Raw genomic sequence first — 24,586 nt, forward strand, 5'->3', positions numbered from 1 at the left:
TCACAATCCAGCTCCCCACCTCTCAGTCTTCTTCCTGAGACCTTTCAGGCGCCTCTTTCCATCTTTGCCCCAGGGCTTTCTCCAGGGTTTCAGAAACTGTTCCTGAATGAAGCCCACCTCATATTACCAACCTCTGCTTCCTGCCTGGCCTCCCCCAGGCGTTACCTTCACCTATTCCTTCCAAGGCCCTGAGTTGGGTCTCCAGGACTTCACAGGACACAGCTGCAAGGTTAGATGTTATCTCCTGAAAAGACCTTCTTCCCTCAATGGACTTCTCTCCAGACGCCGATAATCTGCTTGGACTCATTCCACAGCGGTGAGCATACTTTTCCCCCATCACACTCTCTGGATCCCTATGATTCTAAACTTCCCTCATCCACATCTCCCCAACCTTTCCACCACGTTCTCTACAATGCCTGCACCATGCTTAACAAATTTGCTTTTGTCAGGGGGAAGCTAGGTGGTGCAGTGGATAAAGCACTGGCCCTGGATTCAGGAGGACCTGAGTTCAAATCCGGCCTCAGACACTTGACACTTACTAGCTGTGTGACCCTGGGCAAGTCACTTAACCCCCATTGCCCCACAAAAAAAGTGCTTTTGTCTTAAACTTCTTCCTTTCCCACTTCCAGCATCTTCTGGCTCTCACTGAAATCTGGCCCCCACCTGATGACACACACAGTCTCTCCCTGACTAACCTTTCCAATACTGGTTGCACTTCCACTTCTATCTTCCCCTCTCCCCATCAATCCCCTGCATCCACTCACTGGCATCTCTTCCTCTTCAACCAGTCCTCAATAACATCTCCCCCTTTGAGGTTTATTCAACCCATATTGATAACCCTATCAAGATTCTGGGAGCTGATATCTCTTGACTCCCGGGACATTCTCCTTCCAGTTACTTCAACAATTTCAGTCTTTTCCTCCATCCCAGTTCCTCATAATAAGAGACTTCAACAAACATATTGATGTTCTCTCAAAACCAGAACTTCCAGGTTCCTCAATTTGCTCATTTCCCACAACCTAGTCTGCCTGTTATATACAGAGATGGTCATACCCTTGATCTCATGAATTCTCCGATTCTCTTATCTAATCAAAATCTTTTGTCATTCTATCTTTCCTTCTGTCTTGCAACCCCCAATCCTGTTCATCTTCTATAGGACCTCCAATTCCTCTACCCTTTAGTTCTTTCCTGCACCATCATTCTTGCACTGGCTAAACTCACCTTCCTTCCCTGTACTGACCCCTTGGTGAACCAATTCAACTCTACACTATCTTCTTCATTTATCATGCCTGGGAGGTAGATGTTATAATTATTTCCCTTTTACTGTTGAAGAAACTGAAGCACAGAGAGATTGTGACATACTTGGGGACCCACAGATAAGTATATAAGGCCAGATTTGAACTCAGGTCTTCCTGAATCTAGATCCAGAGCTCTAACCACTATGCAACCTGGCTCTTTGAGGGCAGGGACTGTGTTTTTGCCTTTCTTTGTATCCCCACAGCTTAGCACAGCACCCTGCATGTAGGAAATGACTAATAATTGCTTATTGATTGACTGACCCCGTTCCAGTTCAGTGGCCAATAAAAAAATGCATATAGCAAGCAGACTAGAAGCAATCATAAAATACCTGCTAATCCCCTGAATGATGTATGCCTGGAAGCAGGCTTGCTAAACAAACACATGGATCCCAAGTATATGCTCCCAGGACTGGACTCTCATTGTCTGGTTCCCCACTGTACAGGGCAGTCCTTTCCTCAAGGAGACCGCATCCTTATAGGGGAAGACGAGGCATAAAGAGGAGCTGGGAAGAATTGTGGTAGTGTATTCAGCCACAAATACATGGTTTGGAAACAGTAGTTGAGAAATAAGATGGAGACAAGACTCCAACTATAAGGCCAAAGACCTCTCAGGGCCCAGGGTGGTTCTAGCAATAGAGTCCAAGGTTCTGGTGGGACAGAGACAAGAAGGATGAGACTGATGTAGGGACATGGGCTGCACGGTTTGGAAATGGTGCTTGAGTGGTAAAGACACTGTATTGGGTATCAAAAGGCCTGGGTTTGAGTTTACCTCTGCTACTTAATACCTGTGTGATCTTGGGCAAATCATTTCATTTCTCTAGGCCTCAGTTTCCTTATTTTTAAAATGGGGACAGGGGAGAAAAAGCTGGCTGATTTCCAAGGTTCTTACCTGCTCTGAATCCTACAAACAATGAGCCTGCATTCAAAATTTAAAAGCAATTCACTATGATTTGTATAAGGAAATTCACTGTATTCTAATGATTCTGTTTATTTCTATGGTTTCCCTACTTGGCAGTAGGCTATTTTAAAGCTTATACTCCTTTGATCATATTCCAAACTTTGTAGGGATTATTTCCAATATTTTTTCAATCCACTTATCCAGTAGGACAGACTCCACAATAAGACCCTCTAAACTTGCTCAATGGAACACAAGCAGATTCCAGGGGCATACCAGGATGGATAGTTGGCATTTTTCAGAGGCTCCTGGGATTGCATTGTACATTCCCCTTCATTAAAAAACACCCTTCACGGGCAGCTAGGTGGCAAAGTGGATAGAACACCGGCCCTGGAGTCAGGAGTACCTGGGTTCAAATCCAGCCTCAGAAACTTAACACTTACTAGCTGTGTGACCCTGGGCAAGTCACTTAACCCCAATTGCCTCACTAAAAAAAAAAAAAAAAGAAAGAAAGAAAGAAAAGAAAAACATCCTTCACAAAAGCATTCATTAATGTAAAATGATTACCCTACTTCTATTCATGAGATAACATATGTAAAATTCTTTGTAGCCAGCAGGAGCCACAGCATGGCTTAGTGTTCCTATTATTATTTAGAAATAATATTTTAGCGATTAATCTTCTGAATATTATATAGAAATAATAATGACTAACACAAATATTATTCATCTAAACAATTATAACACTAATATTATTTGTCCAAGTAATATTTAGAATATTAATTTCTGAATAATAATAAGACTATGCCTCCTGATGGCTATTTCATTATGTTATACAATTTGAGGGGGGGAGATTTATAAACACTGGGAAATAAAAATGGATGTTCTGAAAAAAAAGATAGTGGGATGGCTAGTCAGACTGACAGGCAATCTTCTTTGAAGTAATGTCAAATACACTTGGAGAGAGTAGCCAACAATTGGCCTAATGGAAGTCATTCAGGCCTCTGGACTGTCTGTATTAATCATTACTACATTAATTGCTGACCACAGGAAAACCAATTTAAACCAACAAGCATTTACAATGTGAGCTCCATTAGATGGTGAGTTCTTCGAGACCAGGAACCATGCATGATTTTGCCTTTCTTTTTGTCCCCAATGCTTGGCACGATGCTTGGTATACAGTAAACACATAATTAATGCATCTTAACTGACTGGCATTTATTAAACATGTACCATGGCTTACTGAAGAGACAACTGGAAGAGCTGTATCCTAGTCATGCCCATGACACATACTTTCTGTGTGATCTTGGGCAAGTCATTGAAGTCTTGGTGTCCCAGATAACTCTTTAAGACTAGAAGTTTGGAGAATATATGCCGGTTTGTGGTGGTAGAGGGAGTTCCTCACTGGACAATCATCAATCTGCCTCCACCACCACCAGAAAAGCTAATGAGAACAAAGGCCTCATTGGGAGGCGTAGCTTCCAGGAATAATGATCATAATCATAATAGTAGTAGCTGGCATTTATAGAGTCCTCTAAAGGCTAGCAGAGTATTTTACATGTTATCTTATTTACTTGAGCCTATGAAGGAGGTGCTACTCTTCTTCCCATTTTGCAGATGAAGAAACTGAGACTGAAAGGATAGGTGACTTATCTAGGGTCACACAGCTAGTAGGTAGGATTTGAACTCGAGTCTTACTGTATCCAAGTCCAAGATGCCATCCACTACACCACTTAAGCTGTGATAGTTCTAGGGAGAAAGCAGTGGAGAGTGCCAGATAGAGAGCTAGCCATAGAGGCAGAAGACATAGATTCGGTTCCCCTCTCTGCCTCATAATGGTTATGATCCTGGGCTAAGTGCTGTAGACATAAAGGCAGAACTTTCCTTGGCCTTGAAGAGCTTACAATCTATTGAGGGAATAAAGCATGTAAATGGACAAGAATGGACGTCACTGAGGTAGGAGAGAGCACTGACAACCAGGGGGAATAAGTTTTCCCAGGGATGCCTAGGGATTACTGAGAACCTGATGAAGTAACTAGAAAGCAGACAAATGAGATCCTTCTTTCTACTTTTTCCTTCCCTCTCTCTAGCCTCCCCTCTCCCTCTCCCACTCTTCCCCCGACCCATACCCATCCCTGTCCCTCCTTCAATGAATGTTCCAGAGGGTCATAGCACTCTCTCCCTCTCTCTCGCTCTCTCTCTCTTTTCCTTTTAGAAATTCTGTACTAAATGAAATCATCAGAGAGCCACAAAGGGCATATTTTCTGGAACCTTCCTTCTCAAACCCTCCGGCAGTCACCTTGTTTTCCTGTCAACTTTATGTGTGCAGCAAGAACAAAGTTTCCTGAAATATGTAGGTCTTAATTCCATGCCCAAATCTCAGCAGTTCCAGAGAAAGAAAAAGTAGGGCAGCATTTCTATTCCATGCAATAAAGGAGGTCTGTTTAAGGAAGGGGAAAGAGACAACATTAGTAATTCTCAGAAACATAGCATTGGCCTAGTTGTACACAGTCGTTTCAGAATCATAGACCTCAAGTTACATTCCCTGTTTTCCTCCTAACTGGGCCACTTGATCTCACTATTTTCTCTGCTTTTTTCTGAATCATACTCTTTCTATGCACATAATTTTTTTATATTAATCCAGAGTAGTTTGCCAACATGGGAGATGTAAAAAGGTGTGATGATTTTTTTAAAGGTGCTGTCCAATCCCTGACTAAAGTAATAATAAATAATAACCGGCATGATAATAGTAATAATAATAATAATAGTGAACATTTATAGACTTTAAGGTTTGCCAAGGGCTTTGCATATGTAATCTCATCTGATCCTCACGACAACCCTGAGAGAGAGAGAGAGGGAGAGAGTGAGGAGAGAGAGAGAAAAAGAAAGAGAGAGAGATGCTATTATTATCCTCATTATATGAACGACAAAACTGCACATAAAGGTTAAGTGATTTGCCCAAGATCAAACAGCTTGTAAATATCTGAGGCTACATTTTAATTCAGGTCTTCCTAACTCCAAGTTGAGTACTCTCCACTGAACCACCTAGCTGCCTCCTAAATTTATATGTTTGCAAAGTACTTTACAAACATCAGGGTTTGTTTTTTACAGTCTCACAAACACATCTATGAAGTAGTTATGGCAGATATTGTTGTCATTTTGCAGATGGGTAAACTGAGGTTGGAGGGTTTTTCAAAGAGAGAGAAGGTGGGTTGGTAGATAAAAATAGGCATTGAAACATTTTTTAAGTTATAATATTCTATTCATTGAAATTAATTTGACTGAATGGTTACTAAGAAAGCTCAGGTGGTTGTGTTGATATTCAATGTTAATTTTCAACAAAATATTTCATTTAAATTTTCAAAATGATAATTGCCTTTTTCATGGCTGATTAATTCCTTTGTAAAAGGATCAGATGGTTTAGAAATTACTATATTATATGTAAATCACTTGGTATGTATAAAATGGTTTTCCATGTGATATTGTTATTGACATGTTGATGAATAACCATTTTAAGGGTGAAGATGGTATGGTAAAATGTGCTAGGGGTATTCCCAAACAGAAGACCTCAAGCCAGTGTTTCCCCTTGGAGAATTTTCCCAAGGCATCGTCCAAAGGAAGGAGGAGATGGGTTCACAACCTTTCTCCTTTGATGCCCTATTAGATGCTGCCTACCCCATGGACTTCTTCCGAGTATAGCAAATAAAGATGGCTCGCATGCCCCATAGCACCTTAAAGTTTACAAAGTGCTTACCTCACAGCCACCCCATAAGCAGTGTGGTGCAATGAAATAGGCATTCATAGAATCAGGATGGGGATGAGGGGAAAATCAGCAATATGGCAACCAAGAAAACTCACGTGATCTCAGGCTACATCGAAATGTGTTTCTTCTGGAATAAGGATGTGATCATATTTCTTGGAAGTGTAGGGTAGTAGATAGAAAACCTGTATCAAAGTCAGAAGTCCTGGGTTCAAGCCTTCCCCTCTGTCACATGCCATATGTGTGACTCTGGACAAACCATTTAACTTCTTGGTGTCCTCCAGCAAATCTCTAAGACTATAAATTGTAGAATAAATCCAGATCAGCACTGATAGAGGAGGTTTCCTCAGTGGCACTTCCTTGTAACACCACAGACCCACCACTTCTCCCACCTCTACCTTCCAACCCCTATAATGCATCTCTGTTCTACTAAGCATTGGTTAGACAATATCTGGGATAGTATGTGCAGCCTGGGACACCATGGATTTAGAAAAGGCATTGATATGTTAGAGAGCATCCACAGATGAGCAATTAGGATGGCGAAAGGCCTCCAGTCCATACCGTATGAAAATCATTGAAAGGAACTGAGAACATTGACCCTGGGGAGAAGACAGTGGGAATATGCTATCTACTTTCCAGTATCTGGAGTACCATATTTTGGAAGAAGCATCAGACTTCTTCTCTTTTACCCTCTAGAAGACAAAACAAAGAACAATGAGTAAAAGTCACCAAGTTGTACATTTAGATTTGATTGCAGGAAAAACACACTAACGATGAAAGTTGTCCAGAAGCAGAAACAACTGAACTGCTTCAGGATAGAATAGCGGTCTTCACTTGTTAAGAGTTTTGTAGCAGGGTTTTATTTTTGGGTGGCGGCTTGTAAGGTTCATTCCAGCTTTAAAATTCTGGGAGTCTCATCCCAACTCTGTGACCTCACATAAGTCATTTAATCTTTGTGGGTTTTATTTTTCCCTCAACAACCTGGAGTTTGGGAGATGAGAAGACCCAGTGATTTTTCAGTTTCCTTCTAGCCCTATATGCATAATTCAGTGATGTAGGGAGGACATCCACTAGGTTTCTCCTATCAGAACCTCACAAAAACTATATTTAGACCTGGTAACACAAACTAGATCAAGGTTGATGATCACAAGTTCCTTCTTGTTACCTGTAGTCAAATGGTACAGACTGTATAACTAACATGACAATCAGGTTTCTAAGTTGTTGTTGTCCTGTCTTGTTCCAGTCTTGTGAGTCTACCTTGACTTCTGTCCTGGCCTTGTGCCAGAGCTATTTCCATCAGCAATCTGATCGTTGAGGAAGCAGGGACTTGCCTGGTCATTTCTTAAATGCTTACTATGGGCTAGGCACTATACAAAAATAAATAATTTGGAAAACATATACTGATTAAGCCAAAAGTTCACCCCCAATTTGATGAGGTTTTTGGATTCCAATTTTATTACAGAAGTCTCAGAACTAGCTCCTTTCTCTTTTGTGGGCACTTGGCCAATGGTCAGCTATCAAAGAGAGGCTTCTCAGCCCTTCCTTATTACTTGAGATCTCTGTCCTGATTCCCACAACTTTTACCTCGAAATTACCCTATGTTTATTTTGAATTTAATTATATGTGTATGTGCATAATATAATTTATATATAATTATATCTATAAAACACATGTATATATGTATGTATATATTTGCATATATGTGTGTATATGAAACAGTGTGACCTCCTTGAGGAGGAGTTTTGGGGTTTTTTTGTGCCTCTGGAGCCCCAGCATAAGAGGTATTTAACAAATGCTTTTTGATTGGTAGCTTTGTTCTCCTCCCCTTACCCTAATACTTCCTGACTCTCAATCTCTCTACAAAACATTTAGTTTCTTATCCCCCTAAGAAGCATCTTGTTGACATCCTATCCCTGGTGACAAAGCCCCATCATCCTAGTCAAAATGCCACCATAGACATGACACATGGGGCTATGGAATCATAGATTTGTCCAGTTGGAAAGAGCTTCTTTGGTCACATGGTCCAACATATACCAGAACAGGAAACTATTCTACAACATCCAGGATCTACTTGAGAACCTTTGGTGACTAGAGATGGCTCAAAGCAAATGACAACAATAACAACAACAACAATAATAATCATAGCTAGCATTTATATAGCTCTTACAAGGTGCCAAGCACTGTGCCAAATGATTTACAAATATTATCTCATTGGAGCCTCACAACAACCCTGGGAGGTAGATGCTATTATTAATCTTATTTTATAGTCAAGGAAACTGAGCCAGACAGAAGTTAAATGATTTGCCCAAGATCACACATCTAGTCAGTGGCCAGATTTGAACTCTTTGAGGGATCTTGCCAACTCCAGACCTTCCTCTGTATCCTTTGGACCACCCAGATGTCTAACCTGGCCTCACAACTGAAAAATAAAACCAAACCAAACAATACAAAATGACAACTACACATAACTCATGCTCTACCTAAAATCCAGCTTTCTAATCCAGTCACTCCTGCCTCCACCAGATTAGGGTTACTGTGAATCCCAATCCATTTGGAGGAAGACAGTGGGCCTCACACTGGCAGGCTCTGCATTTTCTCAATGGGATGGAATGTTATGGAAATTGTAATCAGAGGTCTTGGATTCAAATACTGTCTCTGCTCCTCATTACCATTTTACATTTGAGCAAATTACTTAAGAGCATATAATTAAAGCTGGACAGAACCTTACGGGTCATCCAGTCCAACAGCCCAGTTTTATGGATGGGGCCCAGAGAGATTGTCCAAGGTCACACAGTTAATAAGTAGAATATGAAGGATTCAAACCCAGATCTTCCTATTGCAAATCCTTCCTATTGTACCAGAATCCATTCTTATAACCTCTCTGGGCCCTAATCTCCTCATGAATAAAATGAGTTTGGGGTAAAAGGGATTAGATGAGTAAATTCATATAAACCTAGAGCAGGAAGAGTCCTTAGAAGTAATCTAGTCCAACTACCTAGTTTTACAGATGTGGAAACTGAGGACCAGAGCGGTTATGTGACCTGTAAAGGTCAAAAAGGGAGGGGGGTAGGCTAGAATTTGAACCCAGGCAGGCCAACTACAAAGCCTGTACACTTTCCTGTAAACCAAGATCTCTATAAGTTTATAGTACCTTCAGCTGAAAACCTATGGCAGACCAGAAGAAATTGGACAATAGAATGTAAACACCAAGTTGAGATGATTAAAGGGGGAGGCAGCTAAAATAAAACAGATTTGTACTTGTGAGATTAGCATGAGATAGAACATCTAGGTAAAGAAAGGACTAAGATGCAAGACTAAGGACCACTAGGTGGCACCATAGTGCATAGAGCGCTGGCTCTAGATTCAGGAAGACTCATCTTCCTGAGTTCAAATCCTGCCTCAGACGCTTACTAGCTGTGTGACCCTGGGCATATCACTTCACCCTGTTTGCCTCAGTTTCCTTATCTATAAAATAAAGGAGTTGGACTCCATGATGTCTGAGGTCCTTTCCAGCTCTAAACCTATGACCGTGTCATTGTCATTGTCATTACCGAGTAATTATATAATCTCATAATCAAGCCCAAGGAAACTCAGAGCCTGCATAAAAGAATATTCTCACGTCTACCTCTAGACATAGAATCATGGATTTAGAGGAAAGAAAACTTATAACCAATCCCTTCATCTTATGGATGAGGCAATCCAAGACCAGAGAGGTAAGTGACTTTCCCTTGGTCACATAGGTGTTAAGTGACACAGTATAGATTTGAACCCAAGCCCCATGACCCCCAATAGAATGCTTTCCCATTTTTCCTCAATAAAAAAAGACCATGAAGTTGAATGACTGTTACCAATCCTAAAACATTTCCCCCCAAAAGGCACTTCAGAGCCAATGGCATTTTGTTGATGTGTTGCAGACCTTCAGTAACCAGGACAATCTCATTTATACACTCCAACCTGTTCTTCTGCAGCTCTTTGCCTGCCCGGCCAAGCATCAAGAATATTCATGTGGTGCACTTGGCAACGTGGAAACTCCAGACTGTGCCTTTCCCCAGGCAGGAAGAAACTTTGAAGCTTACCTCCCCTCCTCTGGCCTCCACGCTGAGGAATCAGACTCAGAGGTGCCTGAGAGCAGCCAAGTGCTGAGTCACGGAGTCCCTTTGGTCAGCTCATGTTCAGAAACAAGCTGGCTTCATGGCAGATAAAAACATAGCTGCCTGTTCCTGTGGTCGTTAGAAGGTATCTGTCAGGAGAAGCCACAATGAAAACCTTCCCTAGAGCAAATTGCTCAGCTTTTATCCTGCTTTTGGACTCTATCTGATGGGGCTAAATGCATTTCTATTCTGACTCTGGGTAATGAGGTGGAAAAGCCAGGGAAGATTTCAACAGTCGCTAGTCCTAGGGCTGGAGTTCTATTATGCTGTCAAAACTCTTCTGAACCTTCCTAAGGTAAAAGTTCCCCATCTAGCCCAGTGTTAATGGTGGATACAATGGAAAGAACATTAGACCAGTATGGGATGGAAAGAAGACCTCTGACTCTGGAATCAGAGAGTATTGATCCAAATGTTACTTCTACTTCTTTTTTTTTTTTTTTGGATAGGGCAATGGGGGTTAAGTGACTTGCCCAGGGTCACACAGTTAGTAAGTATCAAGTGTCTGAGGCCGGATTTGAACTCAGGTCCTCCTGAATCCAGGGCCAGTGCTTTATCCACTGCACCACCTAGCTGTCCCCAAATGTTACTTCTGACCCTCGGCGTCTGTGTGATCACAGACATCATTTAACCTCTTTCATCGTACTTCTTGTGTCTAAAATGAGGGGGCTGGACTAAGCGGCCTTTGAGGTTCCTTGTAATTCTGGTTCAATTATTCCAAGAGCCCAGTGATTTGGGTTCTAGACTAGGTTCTCCGTGTGACATGGGCAAGTCACTTTCCTTTCCTTTCCTTTCCTTTCCTTTCCTTTCCTTTCCTTTCCTTTCCTTTCCTTTCCTTTCCTTTCCTTTCCTTTCCTTTCCTTTCCTTTCCTTTCCTTTCCTTTCCTTTCCTTTCCTTTCCTTTCCTTTCCTTTCCTTTCCTTTCCTTTCCTTTCCTTTCCTTTCCTTTCTTTCTTTTGTGGGGCAATGAGGGTTAAAGTGACTTGCCCAGGGTCACACAGGTAGTAAGTGTCAAGTGTCAGGCCAGATTCGAACTCAGGTCCTCCTGAATCCAGGGCCAATGTTTTATTCACTGTGCCACCTAGCTGCCCCTGAGCTTTTATTTCTATAAAATGTGGGGGTTATGCTAGATGGCCTCTAAGGTCCTTGCCAGTGCTACCATTCTATGAGCCTTTGTCTTCACTTGGAGTCAACAATACAAATCTTACTTCCTATTTAACCTGTATATAGCTTCCTTTGTTTGCATGTTGTCTCCCGCCTTAGATTCTAAGTTCCTTGAGGGCAAGGACTGTCTTTTTTCTCTTTTTGTATCCCTAGCACTTAGCACAGTGTCTGGAACAGAGTAGGCACTTAATAAATGTTTATCGATTAATAGATGTAAATACCAATCAAACAACCCCTGCATATGGAGGAAATCATAAAATGAATCCAGATTTTAATTATACTACTTTTTAAATTTTATTTTATTTTATTTTAATTATACTGCTTTTCTACTTTAAAAAAAGCATGCCATATAATTATACTGCTTTTCTAATATTTTTCAATCAGTTAACAAGCATTTATTTTGTGTCACAAGAGCAAGTCACTCCTATGTGACACATTTTCTCCAACTGTATATATAGAATGCTCAGCCATTTATTCCCAAATAAGACATTTATGAAGCATAGCAATATAACACAAATGCAATTTATGAGCCTGAGGCTGACACTAGCATCTCATGACAGCTACAGAAAAGTCTGACTCTATTCCTGAGACATTTTGGTTTAGAAGTCAAATGTCAGAGTCAATATTGGTTCTTAGTTGACATTTCTAGCAGATGGTGAAAATAACTTCCTGGGAAAGCATCAAGGTCTTCTAGCTAGTAAAAAAAAATAATCTTATTTACTACTAATAATTTTTAAAACCTAAGAAAAGAACTAATTTAGCATTATTAGTCCACAGTTTGTTTTTGTTGTTCAGTCATTCAGTTGTGTCTGACTCTTCATGACCCCATTTGGGGATTTCTCGCAAAGATACTGGAGTGGTTTGCCATTTTCTTCTCCAGCTCATTTTACAGATGAAGAAACTGAGACTAACATTGGTAAGTGACTTGACCATTGTCACACAGCTAGTAAGTATCTGAAGTCAAGTTTGAACTCAGGTATTACTGACTCCAGGCCCAGTGTTCTATATACCACATCACCTAGCTACCTCGCTCCATAGTTACCATCTGTCAATCAATCAACAAGCATTTATTAAATAAATCCCTATGATGTATCAGGCACTGTATTCCATAATGATTCAAACAAATGCTAATGCCCCACATTTACTGCTACTGCCAAGAATCTTGGAATCTAATGTTCTCGATGTACTTAACCCCCCCTTCCTTCTAAATTTTTTTCTAATACGAAGTATATAAAGTCACTATGTTTAGAGTAATCAATCAGCAAGCATTCAGTAAGTGCTTTTAATGTACCAGGCACTGTGCTAACTGCTAGTGATACAAATACAAAAGCAAAACTGTCTCTGCCCTCAAGGAGCTTCCGTTCTAATAGGGTACATTGCCCTAAGGGCCTGACAATTCAAGGAAGTTTTCTAGGTATGCCCTTTAGATGTCAATCTATAATAGCTTAATAGATTTCTAGCTACATAATAACTCTACATACATTTATATACAACAATACATACATATATAATACATGTATAATATATAATTGTATGTGAGTACATGTGTACAATGTGCATATGAAGAGAAGGGAATAAGCATCTATTTAGTGCCTGTTCTTATTGAATGATATATGCAAATAACATCCAGACAACCTTTGCACATGAAGGAAATCATAAAAAATAGTGCCAAAATTTAGTGCCAAGCACTGTGCTGAGTGTTTGACAGATATTAATCTCATTTTATCCTACAACAATCCTGTGAAGTATAGGTACTATTACTGTCTCATTTTAAAGCTGAAGAAACTGAGGCAGGCAGAGGTTGTGACTTGGCCAGAGTTACACAACTAGAAAGTGTCTGAAGCAACATCTGAACTCAGGTCTTCCTGACTCCAGGTCTAGCACTCTATCTGCTGCATCACCTAAGAGAAAGAGGGAAGGAGGGAGAGGGAGAGAGACAGAGACAGACAGACAGAGACAGAGACAGACAGAAACAGAGACAGAGTGACAGACTGTGGCATAATGACTAAAAATCTGGCCTCAGAGTCAGGAAAATCTGAGTTCAAATCTCGTCTTTGCTATTTCCTTCCTGTCTATTACCCTGGGCTAGTCACGCAGGGCTAAAGGAAGTTCTCTAGAACTGCAAGTCTCAGAGAAAGGTGTTGATCCGTATTGGTAGAGTTCTTCATTCAGAGCTCCTGGTGCTGAAGAAATCTCAGGTCCACTGGTGGGGAGGGAGACTTTGCATTCATCGGCATTGTTTCATCTTACAATCTTCAACCCATTATTCAAGCTTATAATTAATAAAAATCATCATCATCATAGTGAAGGTAACACAGAAAACGGGAGCCATGCTCTGCTGTGTTCCATATACCTCAGAGTACATGAAAGTGCAAATGAATCTACTTTGAAATAGAATTACCATTGTCCCTTCTGGGAAGATTGAGAAAGTCAAACCACAATAGAAACTATAAAAAGAGTCTTATACAATAAATCTCTTGGGAGAAATAGCTAGAAATACATCATTCTGGTCATCTAATTCAATAAAGAGGAAAAAAAGATCATTTCCCCCCCTAGTAACTGCTCAATATACAACCATTATAATCTGGCATAAATGAGCCTGAATCTCACTTAGATTTGAATCAGGTCAAGAACTTGAAAAGAGAGGCAGGACAAAAAAGAGATTGGGGGCAGCTAGGTGGAGCAGTGGATAAAGCACCAACCCTGGATTCAGGAGTACCTGAGTTCAAATCCGGCCTCAGTCACTTGACACTTATTAGCTGTGTGACCCTGGACAAGTCACTTAACCCCCATTGCCCCGCCAAAAAAACCAAACAAACCAAAAAAAAGAAGGAAATAATGGAGAGCATAGGGAAAAGAGGAGAGGTAATGAGGAGAAAGAAAGGGGAACCAAGGCAGCTAGGTGGCACAGTGGATAAAGCACCAACCCTGGATTCAGGAGGACCTGAGTTCAAATCTGGCCTCAGACACTTGACACTTACTAGCTGTGTGACCCTGGGCAAGTCACTTAACCCTCATTGCCCCTGCCAAAAAACAAACAAAAAAGAAAGAAAGAAAGAAGGTTGACCATTTTCTTTGCTTCCGTCAACATTTTCCTATAACTTCTATCACCATCTCATTCCCAAGGCAGCACTGCTACAAAAGGATACTACAAGAGAGTCCTTTCCCCTCCTTCCTAAACTCTCCTTTCAGCTTGCCACAATCTGGGTGAAAGGGTCTTAAACTGTGGACTGCAACTCCATATGGGGTCACGTAACTGAATGTGGGGGTCATGAAAAATTTGGCAGTGAATGTTTGCTTTGTATACCTACTTTATTTACCTATATATATCCAGGGTCAAGTAAAAAATTCTCAGATGAAAAGAGGGGTCACAAGTGGGAAAACTTTTAGCCCTGGTCTAGGTAGCCTTTGCCTCCAACCTTGTCCAAGAGTTCTACCTTGAATCTTCAAACTCAAATCTGCATACAAGCCCAGTACTATTTCCATGACACAAGCCATGCTGTGGATCCACTCCAGCCTACATTTACCTCAAGTACTCCAAGCATGGGTCCACTTGAATACCATCTCCAAGCAATTCTCTTTCCCAAATGAAGGAACTATCAGAACTTTGCCATCAGATATAGCATCTTTTAGGGCTCTTTCCTCATGAGTTCCCAAATGCTGACACCACTGCAATGGGAGCCTTCTGGGACCTGGAACAGTCATGTCAGACTCAAATAGAAATGGATCCCTGAGGGCTGCATGTTGACTTAGAAAATCACATATTACTATTATCTATGTTTTATTCTACTGGATGAAATGGCTGAGCACTCCAGTATCTTTGCCAAGAAAACCCAAATGGGATCGCGTAGACTCAGATACAACTGGAAAGATGGAACGACAACAAATGTATTGTTGTATTTTTGTTTATTTTGTTAAATATTTCCCAATTAAAATTTTCATTTAGGTCTGGTCACACTCAAGAGTATTGTATGCCACATGCAGCCTCACATTTGACTCATCTGGTCTAGAGTCACACAGCATCTCATAGCCTGAAATGCCAACAGAATGAACCAGGCAACTGCTCTCTCCACCCCTCCACAATTTAAGTATCTCTCAAGGGGCAAATCCAATCCGCCTGTTAACTGCACCCCCACAATGACCTACAAACCCTGCACAATGGCTCACCATCAGATAATATTCTTTCTCACCTGCTGAGTCACACCATCACTTTCTACATCAACTTCCAACTCTCCCAACAAGACACTAACCCTTTGTTTATCCTCTAATCCCAACATGACCTCTCCAGCCAAGCTCTGTTCCCCACATGCCTTAGACTCCACTCTCAGCACCCTGTCACGAACAACCAAGGACCAGCTATTGTAATTCATGCCAAACAAAACTTACCAGTGTCAAGAGAACAACTTTTTGCTCTTTTACAACCTGGGCAGTAATTTGGGACAGCTGTGTGCCTCCCTCTAGGTGTCACAGTGGTTAAAAGGGTTAGACTTGGAGTCTCAGGAAGCCCTGTTTTTCCATTGCTTCTAGGATAAAAGATTAACCTTAATCTGGCATCTAAGGCTCTTGCTCCTATCTACATATATGTCTATGCATGTGTGTATGTATATATGTGTGTGCATATATATGTATATATATAACATGTACAACGTGTTCTTGTAGTCAGATGCTCTACCTCATCATTTCTTTTTTTATTTAATATTTTACTTTTCCCCAATTACATGTAAAAACAATTTTAACATTTAAAAAATTTTTGAATTACAAATTCTCTCCACTCCCTTATTGAGAAAGCAAGTAATTTGATATAGGTTATACATGTACAATCATGTGCACAATATATTTCCATATTAGTCATGCATGTATCATGTTGTAAAAAAAACCACAAACAAAAAAACAAAATAAAACAGAAAAATAACAAGAAAAATAAAGTTTAAAAAGTATGCTTTGATCTGCATTCTGACTCTTTCAGTCCTTGAATTATCTTGGATCATTGCATTGCTGAGAATAGCTAAATCACTCACAGTTGATCATTATACGATATTGCTTCTACTGTATACAATGTTCTCCTGGTTCTGCTCAATTCACTTTGTATCAGTTCATGTAAGTCTTTCCAGTCTGTCTCATCACTTCTACCTCAGCAACTACATATTTCTTCAAGGTTCAGCTCAGGTTCCACTTTCTCTACACAACCTTCCCCATGTCCCTCCACCCTTGGTTTTCTGGGTCCTTTATTTGTAGACACAATATAACCTCACCCAATTAAGACCATGACTCTTACTTTTTTGTCTTTGTTCTGCGCAGTTCTCAGAACAGATCCCTGTACACCATAGAAGGAATTCACACAACCTATGCCCATTGGGTCCGCTACTGTTTTATGTTATCTAATCTCAATTAGGCCCTCCCTACTGTATGGCAATCCTTTTTTTTTTTTTTTACTGATAGACAATGGAGCACTGTAGTGGAATCATTAAAACTTGAGTTTAAATCTAGCCTCAGATACTTGTGAGCTTCACAACTCTAGGTAAGTCACTTAACTTTTCTGTGCCTCAGTCTCCTCATCTGTAAAATGAAAAGATTGGACTGAATGACTTCTAAGGTCCCTTCTGGCTCTAAATCAATGATCATTTGAACAAATCCAGAGAAGCTGGTCTTGACTTCCCAGAAAAATAAATGAACATAGAAATTAGAGTCCACAAACCATGGTTTATCCTTGTATAGAATACTCTATTGACTTGATGACCTAAAGTCTCTTCTAGCTCTAAATCTATGGTCTAATGATGCTATGATTCTATGATTCCCTGTCCTTCCACCTCTCCCACAGCCCTCATTGTACCCTCCTGTCATTCCATCCTTCCATCTATTTCTCAGGTCCTCACCCCTACTCTGTTTTCACTATTCTCCCTTCAAAATTTTGGCCCTTAGCATTTCTACCATCCTCTACCCTTGAATTCCCTCTTGTCCCTTTTTCACTCATTTCTTTCCAGAACCCAACCCTAGATTTCTCCCATGACCTGCATTCCCTTTTCCTGCTTGCTAGAGGAAATAGCTCACTGCCCTGATGCAATCTACTGTACCAGTTATGTCATCCAGGTGATGTCAGCTGGGCCCTCATTGCTGTATGACAATTTTCTTATTCTCATCTGATTGATTATCACATTCTCTACAGTGGCTGTTCCAAAAGTTGTCTTCACTCCTCATTGCCTCCTTCACCACCCCTTCTTTCCTTCCTCCCTTCTGGCAGAGGACCTTGCCTCATACTTTACTGAAATGAGGCTATCTATGGGGAACTCCCTCTCCCTTGCAATTACACACCTCAAATCATCTCAACACTCTCCTCCATCCGCCACTCCTTTGTTTCAAAGAATTAAGTGGCCTTTTCATCTCCCACCTATGGACAATTGCCTGGATTGTATCTGATATCTGGAATGTGTTCCCATCTCAGCTCCACTTCTTGGAATATCTAGCCTACAAAGCTTGGCTCAAGTGCCAGCCCCAACAAAAAAAGCTTTTCTGATCCTTCCTCTCTCTCTCTCCCACTGCCCAATTAATTGTATTAACTTTATATGATTTTTGTATTTACTTCTCTATGCACATGATATTTCTCCACAACCACCAGTTTGCATCAAAAATATAAGAACCTTGAGGAAAAGAACTGCTTCTTTCAGCTTTGGACCAAATACATTGCCCAGCATATAGTAATCACTTAATAAACACTTGCTGGATTGAATTGAATTGAACGTTTACTATGGAATTGAACGCTGGGTTAAGAAACACATGTTTTCTCCTTTCAATTCTGGCTAGGGCATATTATGCTAAAAATTCATAATGTTCTCCTAAAATAACTGCCATGGTTGTGGCAGGCATATGGCCTAAGCGGCAGAAAGCTGTTGTTACAGTTTTCTTTCAAAACATCCAACACCTCTTTCTACATACACACTTCCCTCTAGCTGCTTTGCCAGGAAGAAAAAATGAAAGGAAGGAGTGAGGGAGAGAAGGAAGGAAGGAAGGAAGAAAGGGAGGGAGGAAGGAAGGGAAATGTGACAATTACCCAGAGGGAAAAACTAAGAAGAATAGAAGATGTCAAGAGGCAAATTTGGTAATAATAAGAGGAAAAGCACCTAATGCATGCCTGTTGACTGACTGACCCCAGACTGCCACTCTCAGGGTGTCATCACCATGGTGCCTCTCTCCCAAGGCCTATCTCCTTTCCCCCAAACACATACACACCACCTAAGGAAGAGAAAGTCATACTCTCTAGGCTTCCCCCTTCTCTCTCTCTCTCTCTCTCTCTCTCTCTCTCTCTCTCTCTCTCTCTCTCTCTCTCTTTTTCAGGGCAATGAGAGTTAAGTGACTTGCCCAGGGTCACATAGCTAGTAAGTGTCAAGTGTCTGAGGCCAGATTTGAACTCAGGTCCTCCTGAATCCAGGGCTGGTGCTTTATCCACTGTGTCACCTAGCTGCCCCCTTCTCTTTGAACAAATATATCTGTTGTTTTACTGTCCTCTGCACCTCAACCCCCATGCCTGGACTGTCTTCTACTTTTCCCATACTTCCATATTCCTTCCTCAACCATTTTTGCCCCAAGTGAAAGAGCCCCCAATTATAGTAGCTCATATAAGTACACACAAGATTCTATGAGAAATGGGAGGTGAAAGACATGACTTCTGGATGGTAAAATGAAGAAAAGATTCGGGAAGGGAGAACCCAAGCTTTAGCCTGGTCTTAAAATACAAGTAGAATTTCATTCAATATATGAAGTAATAGGAAGACAAGGAGGAAGAGAAGAGTTATTTGAAGTTTACTATTATGTGTCAATTTCCTGGAAATATTTTCCAAGGAAACATGGGTGAGTTACGCTGCCTAGTATTTGGCAAAGAGAGCATCTGAAATACATTTCTCAACATCTGTAGAACTTGGCCCAGTACAGATCTGATGACTAAAAATAGAAGCATGGGCATTTCTTTGACACCAAAATGCATCGGCAATCTGAATTAAGACTGGGCATTTTACACTGTAATACAATAAACTCTCAGGACCATGGAACCATATAATATAGACAAGGTGGTTTTATGCTGCAGAGAACAGGCCTGCTGCCATTAAGATCAATGTGATTTCAAGAGGATGTCATTTCTAAGCTTCAAAATGTGCCTTTAACCAAGTTCACCCAGATGAAACTACAAGCAGCATGGTGTTTGTTTTTTATTTTTTGTTTGTTTGTTTGTTTGTTTTTGTAGGACAATGACAGTTAAGTGACTTGCCCAGGATCACACAGCTAGTGTCAAGTAGCTGAGGCTGGATTTGAACTCAGGTCCTTCTGAAGCCAGGGCCGGTGCTTTATCCACTACTCCACCTAGCTGCCCCGCCCCTGCTTATTTTTAATGATGCTGCCCTATCAATATGGCAAGAGATATCCTGAGGAGTATCTCATAGATCTATGTTTGTCTGGATGCTGCTTTGCATTGTTATCAATGGCTTGAATTAAAATGTAGATGGAATACTGATCAAATTTGCCAATGACATAATATGAGGCAGAATAGCTAACATATCAGATGGCAGAATAAGAATCCAAATGGGACCTGACAGGACAGAACACTGGATGAATATAACAAGATAAAATTCAACAGAGGTATATGTAAAAGTCTTGCCCTTAGGTATAAAAAAATCAATTTCACAAGTATAAGATGAGGGAAGTATGGACAGATTGGGGGCAGCTGGGTAGCACAATAGATAGAATGCTGGACCGGAAGTCAGAAAACTCATCTTTCTGAGTCCAAATCCTGCCTCAGATATTTACTACCTTTGTGAACCTTGGTAAGTCACTGAACCCTGTTTGCCTCAGTTTTCTCATCTGTAAAATGAGCAGGAGAAGGTAATAGCAGACCACTTCAGAATCTTTGCTAAGAATACCCCAAATGGGGTCACAAATAGTCCTGATTATCATTTGGTCAATAGCAGTGCCTCTTTCAAGACAAATTTAGAGTTAGTTAAACACCAAATTATCTGCCTCTTACTTTGTATGACAACATCAATGGGGAGTGGGGAGAGGCAGGAGGGAAAGAGATCGATTGGTCGAAGTCCAATTACTCGCTTTACACGTTATACAAATGTGAAGACTGTGGGGTTTGGAGGCCAGCTCTGACACTATCACTAGGTGTGATTCTGGACATGTTACTCTCTGGACCTCCTTTGTCCTACCTGCAAAATGAGAAATTTGGACTGATTTGATCTGTAAGTTACCTTATGACCCAACTATCTATAAATAGGTACAAAGGCTTTTGTTGCTTGTTTGTTTGATTTTTTGTTCCTGGTTTAATTTTTGTTTTTGTTTTGCTTTAAGTGGTCTATAGGCTACAAAAATTTTCACTTTTTCAAGAGCAGAGCTGACCTAGCAAATAATAAAAGTCATCAGATGATCAATTGAGAAATCCCAACCATGCACACAGAGACTCATCCATTCCTCTGACCCCTTTCCTTCTTGAATGTAGCTATACTGGGAGACAAGGATCTGAAGTGCTAGATGTCTTTTTTTTTAGTGAGGCAATTGGGGTTAAGTGACTTGCCCAGGGTCACACAGCTAGTAAGTGCTGTGTCTGAGGCCGGATTTGAACTCAGGTCCTCCTGAATCCAGGGCTGGTGTAGATGTCTTTTTTAATACAAATTTTCTTTCTTCTTATGAACTTTATAATCACAAGTATTTCCATATACAAAGAACAGAAAAAAACAACTAGATATTGAACTGTGAATTTCTATTAGATATAGATTGGTGCTTTTTGTTTTACAGGCATTTAAAACATTCAGTTTATCTGGCACTTAATATGTAGCCAAAAAAATGTCTAAGGCTTTGAACTTTGAATCTTTCCCTTATCCAGTAGGTACCATCCCCCTGCTGTGAAAGGCACAATTCTTGGTTGTGACTTAACAATATCCTTGATGGATGGACTTGGTATTTTAAAAATTTTTATGAGGTAGCATTATGTTTTATTTGTACCCTTGGGCTCTTTGATATTTGGTGGAACAAATTTTATTCTAGACATCTTTCCTCCTTCATTCTGTAAGAATGCATTGCAACTACAGCAGTTTAGTGAGTGATCTGTGCTTCCCTTTCACTGTTAGATAGCAGAGTACAGCTAGGTCAGGGCAACCAGAATCTCACTCAGAAGGCTGAATTTCGAGGGTTGAAACAGAACTACAGCATAGAAGAGAGCTTTGCAGTTAGCTACCAACAATAATTAGTTAAAAGAGAAAACTACCTGATGGTTTTTCTCATTCCCCTAGTGGAAATACAAGGGCGTACTTTGCCAGCCCTGCCCTGCACCTCCCCTTTATCTCACTGATTTCTCTCCTGTGCTTGTGCAGTGTTGGTGGTGTTTGACCTGTGAAGAAAAATTCCTAGTTACCTTTCTGAGGGATTATGCTTTGACCTCACATCTGTGTTTCACATATCTGACATCATTTCCACCTTTTTTAAGCAAGCCACTGATTTCAACATGATTAGATGCTTTCATTCTCCATTTAAAAATCTGGTTCCACTTACATTACCCAACATGCATTGAGATGAACAGATTTCACCTGACCCCTTTTTCTCCTTATAAAATGCATCAAGCAATGTTGATACCAAGTGACTGCACAATCTGTCACTTTTCTATCTCATCACCAATAACTCCTTTTAAAAGCAACCACTGATGAAAAGACAAAATAGAAAGGAAAGAGATGAACATACACTAGATTATCAAAGGAAAATCCTCCAGGAACACTAATAACAGATCACATTTACATAAAATTTTAAGCTTTACAGAATGTTGTCCTAACAGCAGCTTTGTGAGCTAGGTAATGTAATTATTATTCCCATTTTAGAGATGAAGAAACTGACACTCAGTAAGTGGTAGAGGCCAGGCCTTTAACACAGGTCTTTTGACTCTAAGTCTGGTGCTCTTTCCGCTGTACCATATTGTTTCTCTGAATAAACAGAGCAGAATACTTCAGTCAATTCCAAAATACTTTCAATTCAATAAATATTTTAAAAACTCCTATGTTCAAGGCACTCACTATTCCAGGCCTTGGAAAAGAAGACAGAAACAAAAAATAGTCCCTGCCCACAATGAGCTTATATTCTTCTGGGGGCTACAATGTACATTCTATATGAGTATAGGACAAGGTAGGAAGTGAAGAAGGAAAGAGAAAAATCAGAAGACAGATTCTAGAAATATTTGAGAAGAGAGAAAATGCTAATAGATGAAGGAATCAGGGCATATTCTATTACCACCTGCTTTTTGGCTGTTGTTGTTGTTTGAGAATTACTGGTCTTCTCCCCTAAGAGAGTTCTTCCTATAGAATGAAATTTGGCGGGGGTTGCCTTTAATTGTATCACCAGGACTTAGCACACTGCCTGGCATTTTGTAGGTATTTAATAAATATTTGTTGGCTGACATGGCTGCTAAGATATCAGTAAACAAGTATATGTTAAGCACCTACTATTAGCCAGTTCTTCAGGTACTCTATCTACAAATCTAATCCCTTAAACCTATTCATCACTCCTGCTTCATATGGAGAAGTCTTATGGTTTTTCCTGATTTCTTTGATTTAAGTCTGATCACGATCTGAGCCACAGTCAGCTCCAGGTCTCATCTGTTTCTGACAGTATAGAACTTCTCCACCTTTGGCTGCAAAGCATATGATCAATCTGATTTTGGTATTCACTATCTGGTGATATCTATGTGTAGAGTCACCTTTTGGGTTGTTGAATTAAAGTGTTTGCTATGTGATGCTGAGTGAGATGAGCAGAACCAGGAGAACATTGTACACAGTATCAACTGTGATAGACTTGATTCTTCTCAGCAATACAATGGTCCAAGATAGTTCCAAAGGACTCATGATGGAAAATGCTCTCCAAATCCAGAAAAAAAGAACTGTGAAATCTAGATGCAGATTGAACCATACTATTTCTATTGTTTTTGTTGTTGTTGTTTTTCTTTTTTGAGGTCTTTTCTTTTTGCTCTGATTCTTCTTTCACAGCATGACTATTGCAGAAATATGTTTAATGTGATTGTACATATATAACCTAAAAAAAGTGTTTGCTACAAACAGCAAATTATATTGACCAAACTCTATAAGGCCCTTCCCTGATACATTTTGCACTCCAAGACCAAACTCACTTATTAGTCCAATTATCTTTTTTAATTTTCTACTTTAGCATTCTAATCCCCTATGATGAATGTTACATCTTTTGGGTCTTATTTCTAGAAGATGTAGAATGTTTTCATAGAACTGATTAACTTTGGTCTCTTCAGCATTAGTAGTCGGAGCATAGACTTGTAATACTGTGATGTTGAATAGTTTGGCTTGGATTCTGTCATTTTTTAGATTTTACCCCAGTACTGTTTTTTTTTTAATTGACTATGAGTTACTCCACTTCTTCTAAGGGATTCTTGCCCCACGGTAGTATAAGTAGTGATCACCTGAATTAAATTCACCTGTTTCCATCCATTTAAGTTCATTGACTCAAGATGTTGGTGTTTAATCTTTCTAGTTCCTCTTAGACCACATCTGGTTTACCTTGCTTCATAGATCTTACATTGCAGGTTCCTATGCAATATTGATCTTTACCCAGCATCAGACTTTCCTTTCATCACCAGATAAATCCACAGCTGGGCTTCCTTTGGCTCACCTGCTTCATTATTATTGGTATTACTTGTAGTAGACTTCCACTTTTCCCCAGTAGCATGTTGAACACCTTCTGACTTGAGGGGTTCATCTTCTGGCACCATAACTTTTATCATTTTAGTACTATTTTCTTGGCAAAGATACTGGAGTGGTTTGACATTTCCTTCTCCAGTAGATCATCTTTATTAAAACTCTCTTCTATGACTGTCTGATGAGGTTTTACAAATAGCTGAGGAAAGAAGGAAAGGGAAGGAGAAAGAGAAAGAGATATCCGGGGCAGCTAGGTGGTGCAGTGGATAAAGCCCTAGATTCAGGAGTACCTGAGTTCAAATCCCGACTCAGACACTTTACACTTACTAGCTGTGTGACCCTGGGCAAGTCACTTGACCCTCATTGCCCCACCCAGCAAAAAAAAAAAAAAAAGAGATATCCAAGTCAGTGCAGAATCCCAGAGAATAACAAGGAGATAAGAAGGTTTTCTTATAATGACAAGGCAAAGAAATAGAAGAAAACAACATGATGGGGAAAACAAGAGATCTCTTCCAGAACATTAGAGATATCAAAGGAACATTTCATGCAAAAATGGGCATGATAAAAGATGAAAATGATAGGGATTTAACAGAAGTAGAAGAAATTTAAAAGAGATCACAAGAATGAACAGAAAAGCA

The sequence above is a fragment of the Dromiciops gliroides genome, chromosome 4, assembly GCF_019393635.1.
Source record: "Dromiciops gliroides isolate mDroGli1 chromosome 4, mDroGli1.pri, whole genome shotgun sequence".
NCBI classification, from domain to species: domain Eukaryota; kingdom Metazoa; phylum Chordata; class Mammalia; order Microbiotheria; family Microbiotheriidae; genus Dromiciops; species Dromiciops gliroides.